This window comes from Aotus nancymaae, unplaced genomic scaffold (genome assembly GCF_030222135.1).
Source record: "Aotus nancymaae isolate 86718 unplaced genomic scaffold, 86718_ANA_hifiasm-v0.15.2.pri h1tg000036l, whole genome shotgun sequence".
Lineage (NCBI taxonomy): Eukaryota > Metazoa > Chordata > Mammalia > Primates > Aotidae > Aotus > Aotus nancymaae.
Window position 1 is genome coordinate 89,066,756 of NW_026988450.1, and position 12,014 is coordinate 89,078,769.

Here is a 12,014-nt window from a genome sequence, read left to right on the forward strand (position 1 = left end):
GGCAGAGGTTGCAGTGAGCCGAGTGTGCACCACTGCACTCCAATCTGGGCAACAGAGCAAGACTGTCTCACAATAAACAAATAATAAAATAAAAAACCCTTTAATGATATCTCCCTTTATGACACTTCTGTCTAACACGGCAGGCCCCCAGGAGACGGCTATGGAGCGTGCGGCCCCTGCTTTGCTCTGCTCTTTTCCCTGGTGTGGGGCCTTGGCTGGGCAGGTCCAGTGGGTCTGTGGGCTGGGCCTGACTCTGGGCAGCACTGTGGCAGCATGGTGGAGGCTGAATTCCGAGTGTGAATCCCAGCCCCACCACCTACCAGCTCTGTGAGTGTCCGTTTCCTCATCTGCAGAAATCAGTAACGTCATTGCGACGCTTTTATAGAACTGAATCATCCTGAACAGCCTGCTGCTGGCATAAACCATTAGTGAGTCATCAGCACTGGGCCTGCATCTCTCACCTGAGGGAGTGCGGGCTGTTCTCTCTGCCCGGCAAGGCCTCATTCATGTCTCGTCCCTGGGAAGCCTCAGCCCTAGCCTGGCGATGCTGCTGGAAGGCAGCCTGGTTTGAAGGAAAGCATGGCTCCAATTCAGATTCTTCATTCGCCATTCAGGACCTCAAAGAGGTCACCTTCCCTTTTGGCACCCTGGTTTCTAGAGACACAGGTGACCTCCTTGTGGGCCTAGCCTGGGCTCTTTCTAGGGCTGAAGGGTGTGGGTGGGCTCCCTGGCCAGTGTGGGAGAGGGGCTTCTATATTTGTTCCATTTCCCTTTCATGTTACTACATTTAGCATCTTTCCATCCAAAAGGGGTCTCGGGTGGCCTGGTTTCCCCAACTGCACTCCGTGTGCACCAGGAAAGGGTCCAGAGGTGAGCAGGGAGTGTTACTTGACACTTGAACGTACCACAGGTCCTGATGCAGACTGCCTGCCCCGGATGTTCTCCCCACATGCTGCTTGGAGAGGGCCCTTAGATCCTGCCATGGCCGTGGTGGTAGCCCAAGATGACCTCCCTGACTGCATCACTGCGCTTTGCTCCCCTGCCTGGAACAGCCACCCCCCTCAGTGACTGTAATACCGGCTGTTTAAATGTCTGTCCCCGTGCTGGTCTGCCTTCCCCGAGGACAGGGATATGTCCACTACCTCTCAGGTTCTCCACAGGCACTCTGCAAACCGAAACTGACTCTCCAGCACCAGGCTTGTTGCTTCAACACCTAGTGAAGATGCAGGTGACCACGCTCAGCTCTCTACCCACAGGAGCCAGGGCTGGGCTTGCCAAAGGCTGATCCAAGGCTCTCACACTGTTAAGTCCTTGACCCACAGCAGCACTGCTGAAAGCCAGCTGATATGAAACCAACAGGGAACAGCACTGACTCTGCCCAAATGCCACCCCCTTCTTCATGCAGGTGAAGCAACTTAAATGCAGAAGACACATGGGTGGCCCCATTCATAAATCATTAGTGTCAGGTTACTGTGTGGGGGCACTTCAACCCAGGGCGCACTTCCGGTGTGGCTGCAGTTAAATCACGCTTGACTGTCACAGTCTAGCAGGGATCAAGGTGAAGAGGACGACATACTGTTATTCTGGAGAATATGAAGGACCAAAGACCCTCTGTGAACCCTGCAACGATTCTAAGGTAAAGCTTGTAAGAACTGGTGAATTATTCGAAGAAAACAAAAAGCTACAGGCAGCCAGACTGGCCTTGGGCGTGGCAGAGAGTGGGGAAGTGTTTCAGAGCTCAGGGCTCAGGCGCTGGGTTGACAGAAGAGGAAGAGAGGGGCAGGCATTGCACAAAACTGCTACTGGGTCAAAAACAAAACAGAAAAACACACCATCAAAACACAGGCAGTAATTCTCATTAGTCATGTTCTCAAATGAAAAATTAAGTGTGTGTATGTTCAAAAAGTTACAACTGGACTGAAATGTACAAAACATTACAGTTGGCTGGGCGCGGTGGCTCATGCCTGTAATCCCAGCACTTTGGGAGGCTGAGACGGGCAGATCACTTGAGATCAGGAGTTTAAGACCAGCCTGGCCAACATGGTGAAACTCCGTCTCTACCAAAAATATAAAAAATTAGCTGCATGTCGTAGTGTGTGCCTATAATCCCAGCTACTTGGGAGGCTGAGGCAGGAGAATTGCTAGAACCCGTGAGGCGGAGGTTGCAGTGAGCTAAAATCGTGCGACTGCACTCCAGTCTGGGTGACAGAGTGACACTCCGTCTCAAAACAAAACCAAAACTAAAAAAAGACTTTAGAGTCAGTATCTGGATTCTCCTCTGCCTGAGTAGAGCCTGCAGTGCCCACTGTCTCCGATGGCTTTCGCCTGTGAAGAGAAAGCCTAGGCACTGGCTTCCCAAGCCAGACTGAACCTGGCATGTGGGCATCCAGAGAAAGCTGTGCCCGACTTTTCCTCGTCCTGCCCTGACCGCCCTCAACCTGGAACTCAAAGGCTCAGTTTCCCCTCCGTTTTCCACTGTGTGACACACCCACACCCAAATCCGCAGGTATCGAGTGTGTCTAACAGCTGCTTCCAATTCAGCATTTAACGTCTGTTTTCTGTGATGCTCCCAAATACTTTACAAGCTAGAAGATACATCTGCACATCCGAGTCCATGCTTCACTGCAAAAAGGAGGCAAACAACCTACTCTGCGCTCAAGGACAAAGCCCGTTAACTTACTACTCACATAATTACACAGGTACGTGTCTTATAGAAGATCTAAACAGTCCTTTTTTAAAATGACAAAATTACCATCATCTGGGAAGCATTCTGCTGGTGGACACACTGTATACTAATTCCTTCTAAGGGCAAAGCAAGGGCTGCATTTATTCTAAAACTTACTTTTACAAAAAACCCCACTTATTTCCATAATTTTAACTTTATTTTGATACACGTTTAAGGAAAATATTAACCGTTTATGGATTAATTCCCTTGAGAGCAGTGCACTCTTCCCCAGAGAGCCACTGGGGGGTGGTCAGAGCAGGAGGGGGCAGAGGGCTGGCCAAGCACTAACCCATGGCCCCACAGGTCAATGTCCATCGAACCTCCATTGATCGCTTCCTGAGCTAGCTGGTATCTAGTCTTATCAGTTCAAACATATTTGTGATTTTTCTTTTCTTTTTTTTTTTTTTGAGACGGAGTTTCGCTCTTGTTACCCAGGCTGGAGGGCAATGGCGCGATCTCAGCTCACCGCAACCTCCGCCTCCTGGGTTCAGGCAATTCTCCTGCCTCAGCCTCCCGAGTAGCTGGGATTACAGGCACGTGCCACCATGCCCAGCTAATTTTTTGTATTTTTAGTAGAGACGGAGTTTCACCATGTTGACCAGGATGGTCTTGATCTCTTGACCTCGTGATCCACCCGCCTCAGCCTCCCAAAGTGTTGGGATTACAGGCTTGAGCCACCACGCCCAGCGATGTTTTGTTAGTAATTAATTTTTTTGCCTTTTGTTATAAAGTTAAATTATCATTTTTCTGCAGAAATAATAGCTTTTTCTGTCTTAATTCAAATGTGTGTATGGTTCATGTTCTAAGATTTTGAAATTATAGTGATCTAGTAAGTTCAGAAATTGCCAAAATATGATATATTGCTTACTATAAAGGATTTAAAAACTACCGTTACTTTCAGTATGCACAATATTGAAAAAGGGCAGAATCATTCAGGTTTCTCTGTTAATCACCTCCCTGGAGTGGCATGTAAGGCCTCCTGTGATCTGGCCCTTCCTTGCCTGTCACACCACTCTGCGCTGAGCTCACCCACTTCTGCCATGCTAGACTGGTCACCATTTACCTAACATGCCACGTCTCCCCACTACACCACAGCCCAGACTGTGCTCAGAGCCACCCTTGCTATACTGACCCCTACTTACCCCTTGCAACTTGGAGACACCGCCCCCGACTTCCAGCCCCTCTTTCTGTCTGCACTGAGCTGGGTATACCTCTGTTTGTTCCCTGTACCCCATGCTCACCTTTAGAAGCGAGCGGGTGATGCCTCATATTTTAACTGCCCTTCCTAATCTTTCTCCTCCAGACCTTGAGGGCCTCCAGGGCAAAAATCACAACCTTCACCCCAAAGCCACATGGTGTCCTGCAGTGCCACCCTCCACACCTTCCCGAAGCCACGTGGTATCCCACAGTGCCACCCTCCACGCCTTCCTGAAGCCACACGGTGTCCCGCAGTGCCACCCTCCACGCCTTCCCGAAGCCACGTGGTGTCCCGCAGTGCCACCCTCCAAGCCTTCCCGAAGCCACGCGGTGTCCCGCAGTGCCCCCCCCACGCCTTCCCGAAGCCACGCGGTGTCCCGCAGTGCCACCCTCCTCCACGCCTTCCCGAAGCCACGCGGTGCCCCGCAGTGCCACCCTCCACACCTTCCCGAAGCCACGCGGTGTCCCGCAGTGCCACCCTCCTCCACGCCTTCCCGAAGCCACGCGGTGCCCCACAGTGCCACCCTCCACGCCTTCCCGAAGCCACGCGGTGTCCCGCAGTGCCACCCTCCACGCCTTCCCGAAGCCACGCGGTGTCCCGCAGTGCCACCCTCCACGCCTTCCCGAAGCCACGCGGTGCTCCACAGTGCCACCCTCCACGCCTTCCCGAAGCCACGCGGTGCCCCGCAGTGCCACCCTCCACGCCTTCCCGAAGCCACGCGGTGTACCGCAGTGCCACCCTCCAAGCCTTCCCGAAGCCACGCGGTGCCCCGCAGTGCCACCCCTCCATGCCTTCCCGAAGCCACGCGGTGTCCCGCAGTGCCACCCTCCATGCCTTCCCGAAGCCACACGGTGCCCTGCAGTGCCACCTTCCACGCCTTCCCGAAGCCACATGGTGTCCTGCAGTGCCACCCTCCACGCCTTCCCTAAGCCACACGGTGCCCCTCAGTGCCACCCTCCACACCTTCCCGAAGCCACACGGTATCCTGCAGTGCCACCCTCCACACCTTCCCAGACTAGCACTCCACGATCCCTGGAGCAAGCACTCAGCAGGCCAGTGTCTCCTCTCAGCACACCTCTCACCTTACCAAACCAGGAGTGCCAGGTCACGTGCTTGTGTCTCTAAGCAAGCTGGAGGCCTCGGGCTGAACGTTTCACCTCCAGCCCTGGGCACGATGCCCGGCACCTAGCAGGTAGGTGCTCAGTAAGTACTTGATGAAAGAATCATAGGCGTGTAACTCTTTGGGAAAAATTACCATAGTTGACATTTTATTGTTTAAAAAACACAATGATCTGAAATGCAAGGAAATGCAGACTTCCCAGTCTAAACAAAACATCCTTGCAGAAGTTTTCAGCTATTTTGGTCAAAATCTCCCGAGTGCTGTCCAGCCACATATGTGGTGCTCCCTCTGGTGTGCTCCCTCATGGGCCACCTGTGCTGTGCCGCGGATGCCTAGGACTCCTGGCAGCACACGCGTGCCCCTGCGCCTCCTAACCCTCGCCCACCAGACTAGAGTGGGCAGCCTTGGCTCCAAGCCTGGGCCTGTGGCACCGTCAAGCTTTCCTTAAGTCTCCAGTCGGCAGGAAATTCAATCTTTAGTTTTGTAAAGTCGTCCAGTATTTTTTTCACATTTTTATTGTGATCAAATATAGACAACACAGAACCGACCTTTTTAATCATTTTAAGTGCACAGTTCGGGGCAGTAAGCCACAGATTGTGCACCATCACCACCACCACCTCCAGAGCGACGTCATCTTCCCAACCTGAAACTGTCCTCGCGAAACACTCGCTCCTCTTTCCTGCCCCGGTCCCTGATCCCCACACTCCACTTTCTGTCTCTATGAATTGGACATAGAGGGAGGCCTCTCTGGGGCCGTCTGATGAGTGGAACCACACAGCTTTCACCAAGTCTATCCAGCTGTGGCCATTCACAGTCTCCCCCTGCACCACAACTCGGCCTGGGCCCTGGAGGGGACTCTCCAGCCTCATCACTGCCCACGTGGTAACTTTGAGGAGCCCCTGAGTGTAGCGTTATGTAGCACTCTCCCCAATACCAGGTATGATGCTAGATGCGGGGTGCCTGCACCCACAGTACAGCTGCTGGGGGCCGGCGGGGAGCAGAGCAGGCTGTTCTGCCCTGAGGAGCTGCACACAAGGAGCCCCGGGAATGCCCAGGCCATAGGAGGTGCTATGAAGGGCACTGGGAAACCCCGGTGCAAAGCACTCTTCCAGTAGAGTCTCCCCAGGCTTCTCAACGCCAGTGTTAGCACAGGGAGGAGAACCATCAGACCAGAGCGTGATGGAGAAAATCTCAACCACCAGAAGGCTGTGAGCCTGGGCGGCTGCCCGGGTCACACAGCGAATTTCTGCAGGGCCCACTCGAGCCCCCAGATGCTTGCTGTGACAAAGCCTTGCCAGGTGAACCATGTGACTGGGGCAAATATGCCCCTTAGGAATTATTCCTGCCAAAAAGGAAACTGTTTGGGGCTAGCTAGCTGCTGAGTGTGGTTTTTCCAAACAGGAAAACGGACCAAGAGTGCTATCTGCAGACACCCCCGGGTCACTGGGTGCTTTCAGACCAAACAAAACAGGTCTTACTAAACCCTTTTCAGTGTCATCACACTCACAGGAACTCTTGGAAAGGCATCAAGTGTATCTGAGCTGCAGAACTGTGCTATTAAAATATTTGCCAACCTCCCAGGCAAGGGAATTGCAACACAGTTCAGCTTCCAAGTTTCACACGGTTGCCCAGTTAGATATGTCCCGCAGAAAGTAAGTAACCGACCGCTTAGTCACAGGCTTGGCAGAGTGCTTCCTCCAGGAGAGTGCAGAAACAAAGCACACACACACGTGCACACACACACAGCATCACAAGGTGCATTTCACCTCAACACGGTAGGAATGTCTTTCTCAATTCTTGCTGAAGATGTATTTTCAGGTGGATTTCAACACTAAGCTATAGACTCAGTTGCATAAGAAAGCTGCCAGTTTTAGAGACAACACGCTGAGTTCCTAAGAAGGGCTGGGCTCATGGGACTGGGCTCTGGAGGGCATGACCTGGCAGGTGTGGGGCAGGTGACTCAGTGTGGGGCTGAGGCCTGGCCAACTCTGCACGCCTGCTCCCACCAGCACCCAGCCTCATATGGCCAGGGCCCCACACAACCCGGGAGTGGAGGGAAGTGACCAGCACTTCACGTACTTTAGATTTCCAGTGTTTTGTGTGAGGCAGGCTTTTAAAGAGTAGGCTTTTCCCACAGGAAGAAAAGGCGAGCTTCAAGTTACAACCAACCGTATCTTAGGAAGCTCGATTCACACGAAATGACAATGAAGAATGGAAAGTCTAGTGTTTTAAATAAATGAACAGATACAAAGTGAGCATAGCTTTAGTCATCACGCCCAGCCTCCTGAATGAGACGGACAAGAATAACCCTGACTTCCCCCACAAATAAATCTGCAGACGTCACTTATTCATTCTCAGATGCTCTACCGCTCAGGATCTTCGTCGAGTGAAGTTAGGTTCTCATGTTAATCCAGTTCTAACTCATGAGTCAAACTGAGACTGCAACAAAGAACACCCTTTTCTTCCTTTACATGGTTTTCCTTTTCCCTTGAGTGTACTTCCTGAACCAAGAGAATAGTCAACAGGAGGAGATGGACTTCTCCTTCCCAAGGGAAAACGGCCACATGGGAACAGCACGTGCCAGCACGGAAGGGGTGCTCCAACAGCTGAGTGTGGCGCAGAGGCTGGGGGCTGGCTGTGTGGAAAGGCTGGCTCCCAGAGAGCTCGAGAGCAGCCTGGTTCCACGACGCGCTTTTTAACAGTGGCCACGAGCCAGGCCCAGTGGTGCACGCTGTCGTCCCAGCCCTTGAGGCGGCTGAGACTGAGCCCTCAATCCTCAAGTTGAAGAATCGCTTGAGCCTGGTAGGAGAAAGCTGCAGCGAGCCATGATTGCATCACCACATTCCAGCCTGGGTGACAGAGCGAGACCCTGTCTCAAAAACAAATAAGTAAACTGAGAAACTGGCCGCCCGACAGTTTTTGGATTCTAGCTCTGAGACGCCACACACGTTGCCTGCTGTGCTGCAGAGGAGAGGCGTGTGGACACACAGAGCGGGTCTGCAGGACGCGTCCCAGAGCCCTCCAGACCATCCTGTGAGGGCAGCCACCCTGCTCCATGGGAGGGGAGTATCTTGCTGGGTCTCGACTGGCATCGGGGCCGCTTCACAGCCTCCCCTCTCCTCACCCCGGGGTGATGCTCTAGGCCTATCAGCATTGGTGTGTGGCTGCTGCTCTCATCTCCTTTACGGGGCTCTGAGCCTGGGGCTAAGAATGTATATATTTTTAAAAGTCTCCTCCATTCAATAAATGGTGGGGAAATGTAGTGCAGAATAAACATGGCATCACAAATGGGCCAGGCTGCAGTGGGCGGTGGCTCCGTGGGCAGGCGGAGCAGCACAGCCAGGAAGGCGCGGGGCAGCGTGGCCAAGGAGGCCCACAGATGGCTCGAGGGCAACAGGGCAGACGTAGAACCAGGGGCTTTATCTGCGCTGTTACTCTCCAAGAGCTGCTTTGGGGACAGTGGCAGGGCCAAGGGTGCTTTCCTAGTGTGTGACTGTGTAGAAGCTGGGGATGCTGCTGCCGCTGGGGATGAGAGCTGGCGGCTGGGATCAGGAGTGGCCGGAAACCTCGCTGTCTGTCCTAGGGTAACTTCTCAGCTCCGAACCTGGTGAAGGCGCTGTCCATTTAAGAAAGTAGAATTTATGTTTTAAAAACAGGTTCCTTTGCATCCATGATAATACAGTCAAAGAAAAAAGAAAAACAGCTCCCAGTTTGAGTGAGGGTCTGGGAACTGCCAATGGGCTGGCTCTGTAGGGCAGGACCTGCTCATGGGATACTGCTGACAGGGTCCTCTGGGGACAGGCAGGCTGTCTCTCCCCTCACAGCCAGCCAGAGGTCTGGGACACCCCACCACCACCTCCCGTGCCGCCTCCAAGCCTTCTTTCCTCCCAGGCTGGGAGCCCGGCAATGTCCCCAGCACTAGGAGGGACAACAGCTTCTGCTCTAGAGCTCCTTCAGAAAAGGAGCTGGCTGTGTGGAGTCAAGGATTCAGGTTCCACCCAGGCCGGAGCCATTCCTGCCAGGTACACACATGGCAGCTGTGAAGGCATGGTGAGCACAGGGACAAGTCAAGGGAGTGTGTGGTGGCCTTCACATGGATGGCGGGACAGCCTGCATCTCCACTCCAGGTCAGAGAGAAAAGAGCAGCAGCCCTCCTGGCGTCTGGGAGCCTGTCCTCAAGCTCCCTGCACAGCTGAGATGGAAAGGGGAGCGCATCCCGCCACGAGCAGCCGTCATCACGTGCATGTTTAGCTGAGATCACAGGGGACAACTGGCAACTGAAAATAAAACCCACAGACTCAAGCTTCATTGTGAAAGAAAAACAAAAACCCGCACAACTAAGAATGACGACCAGGACAACATTCAAAAGGCCCAGAGTCTTCTAAATAATCCAGCTCATGTGACCGAATTTAAAAAATAAAGTAAGTACTGGAAACCTTGTGATTTTTACATTTCTTAAACCTAGGTATCTAATAGGCCAGACCCAAATAACTTCCGAAGCAGGAATAAACGAGGCTCCTGGCTGTGACAATTTTTCCCACGAAGGATGTTGAGACTGATGGGGGAAATGCAGTGATTAGAAATGTAGGCTCCAGTATCAAAAAGAACACCACACTCCCCCATTATCAAGAACGGGTGAGATAGCGGCTGGGAAAAGAACTAGAGCTTCCCCTGAGAATACAAAGTCACTTGGTGAGATGGTACATCAGCAGTGCCCCAGATAATAAGCCCAACACTGACCCTGGGCAAGCCGCTGAGCAAACCATCAGGCAGCTTGTCACTCCCTGCTCTCACTCACAGGCTGCTGGGAAGAGAGCCGGCAGAAGCCATCTTCCCCGAGCATCTCAACGCACAGGCCCGAGACTGGAGGCCATGCGTGGGGGGAGCCCACCCACCACCATCCTGGGTTTATACAAACACCACAGGAAGCCGAATGTGGACCTGAATGTGGATCCCAGGCCAGGCAATGTGTCAGGAGGCTGCAGAATCTCTCCCGAGAGGCGAGGGGACTTTCAAGGCTAGGCCAGCACGTGTGTGGTAGGGAGCAGGCAGGGCAAGGACCCCCATCTACCGGGTGGTAACAGAAGGGCTCCACCCCCAAGGCTTTCCTGGGAACCACAGAAAAGCATGCTGGAGTTGGGAGTTTACCTGCACTCTGGGGTCTCCCTCTGAGCACCACCTTGCTGTGACCTGTTTCCACGACCATCCTCCCCACCGGGCTGCTGGAAGGTCAGAGGGACCCCATATCTGCCTTCTGTGTCCCAAGACACCGGCATCCGGCTCAGCAGGTCCTCCAATGTTGGAGGGAGGGCGGGGCGTGAGCGAGCCTACAAAGCGTCGTGGGATGTGTGCTATCAGCTCAGCCAGGCACGAAGCCCCCCGCCATGGCAAACACAGCAGTTTCTGTGTCAATGGCGCTTTTATTCCCACATACTGGAAAGGGGTTTTAAAAACAGGAAAACCTATTCCTTCTATTGTCACAAAAACAAGATCACTTGCCATCAACTAAACTAAAATTGAAATGATATTTGCCAGAAACTTTGCAAGATTTAAATACATGCCGGGTGCAGTGGCTCACACCTATAATCTCAGCACTTGGGGAGACCGAGGCAGGAGGATGGCTTGAGCCTGGGAGGTCGAGGCTGCAGTGAGCCGTGATTGCACCAGCCTGGGTGATAGAGACCCTGTCTCAAAAACAAATTATTTAAATACAGTTTACCCTTGCACAACATGGGTTTGAACTGCATCGGTCCACTTACACACGGATCTTCTGCCTCTGCCACCCGAGACAGCAAGGCCCACCCCTCCTCTTCCTCCTCAGCTATTCAACATGAAGATGAGGATGAAAGCCTTTATGATGGTCCACTTCCCCATAATGAAGAGGAAGCATTTTTCTCTTCTTTACAATTTTCTTAGTAATGTTTTCTCCAGCTTACTTTACTCTAAGTATATAATACCTACCACACAGAAGGTATGTGTTAACGGACTGCTGGTGTTGTTGGTAAGGCTTCCAGTCAACAGGAAGCTACTGGTAAGTTTTGGGGGAGTCAAAAGTTATACGTGGATTTCCGACTGCACGGGCACTCAGCACCCCCAACCCCTGCATTGCTCAAGGGTCAGCTGTATACCTAACTGCCCTCTCAGTCAACTCCGCTACTTGGGAGACTGCCCTGATCCTTCATGGTACACTCCAGATGAGGCAGGTGTGCTCAGTCCATCCTGAGGTCACAGGAGGTTCTGTCTCAGGCACAGTGCTGGCGGGTGACACCTGGATTTGAAAGGCCTCCTCCCTGCCACGCCTGCAGGAAGGTCCCCTGTGCATCCTCCCAGTGAGCAACTCCAGATGGAGTCCAGCCATGCCTGGGCCGGAGGCAGAGTGGTCTCCTACCTCCTTGGGAATATAATGAATCAGCTTCCGACTTTGGACAGGGGCATGTGGCCATATCAGGCACCTAAGGCAGGTCAACTTCCCCTTCATCAGCAAGTCATTCATTCATTCCTGAAAGCCTTTGTTCCATGCTGGACAGGGAAACAAAGGAGAGTCAGACTTTGTCCTTAGGGGATGCACAGTCTAGTAGGGAGGGGCAACCTGCAGGAATATGGGGTGGAAAGAGGGGCTGCAGTGGTCCCGGAGCACCCGTGAACACTGAAGAGATGAGCTATGGTGGAGTGCGTGGAGTGTGAGCAGGCAGCAGGGCCCAGCCAGGCAGACATAAGCAGTAAACAGCCACAGAGAGAAGTCTGGCCTGGAGATGGGCTGTGTTTCATCAAATCCAAGACGCCACCATTTTTGAAAGCACTGTTCTATCAAAGGTACTGTGTGTGACAGATCCTGGAACTGTCCAGTGTGACACTGACGGGGCTCAGGATGGGACACACACAGGACAAGAGTGGGGGAAGGCAGAACCGGAAGACAGGCCACTCAGCCCTGTGCGGTGGAGACAGGGCCAGCACCAGGGCCCAGAAAGCCC

The 12,014-nt window shown here is 53.1% G+C and overlaps 1 protein-coding gene and 1 long non-coding RNA gene across 5 annotated transcripts in view; one reads left to right on the forward strand and one right to left on the reverse strand.

Moving 5' to 3' along the window:
* Nucleotides 1-12,014, reverse strand: part of SLC45A4 (solute carrier family 45 member 4) — a 103,723-nt gene that overhangs the window by 24,338 nt on the left and 67,371 nt on the right. The gene's annotated exons all lie outside the window — the stretch shown is intronic.
* LOC135277992 (uncharacterized) lies at nt 1,505-4,214 on the forward strand. The gene is made up of 3 exons (XR_010345519.1): nt 1,505-1,636; nt 2,586-2,699; nt 4,029-4,214. It is a non-coding gene; the product is annotated as an uncharacterized LOC135277992 (long non-coding RNA).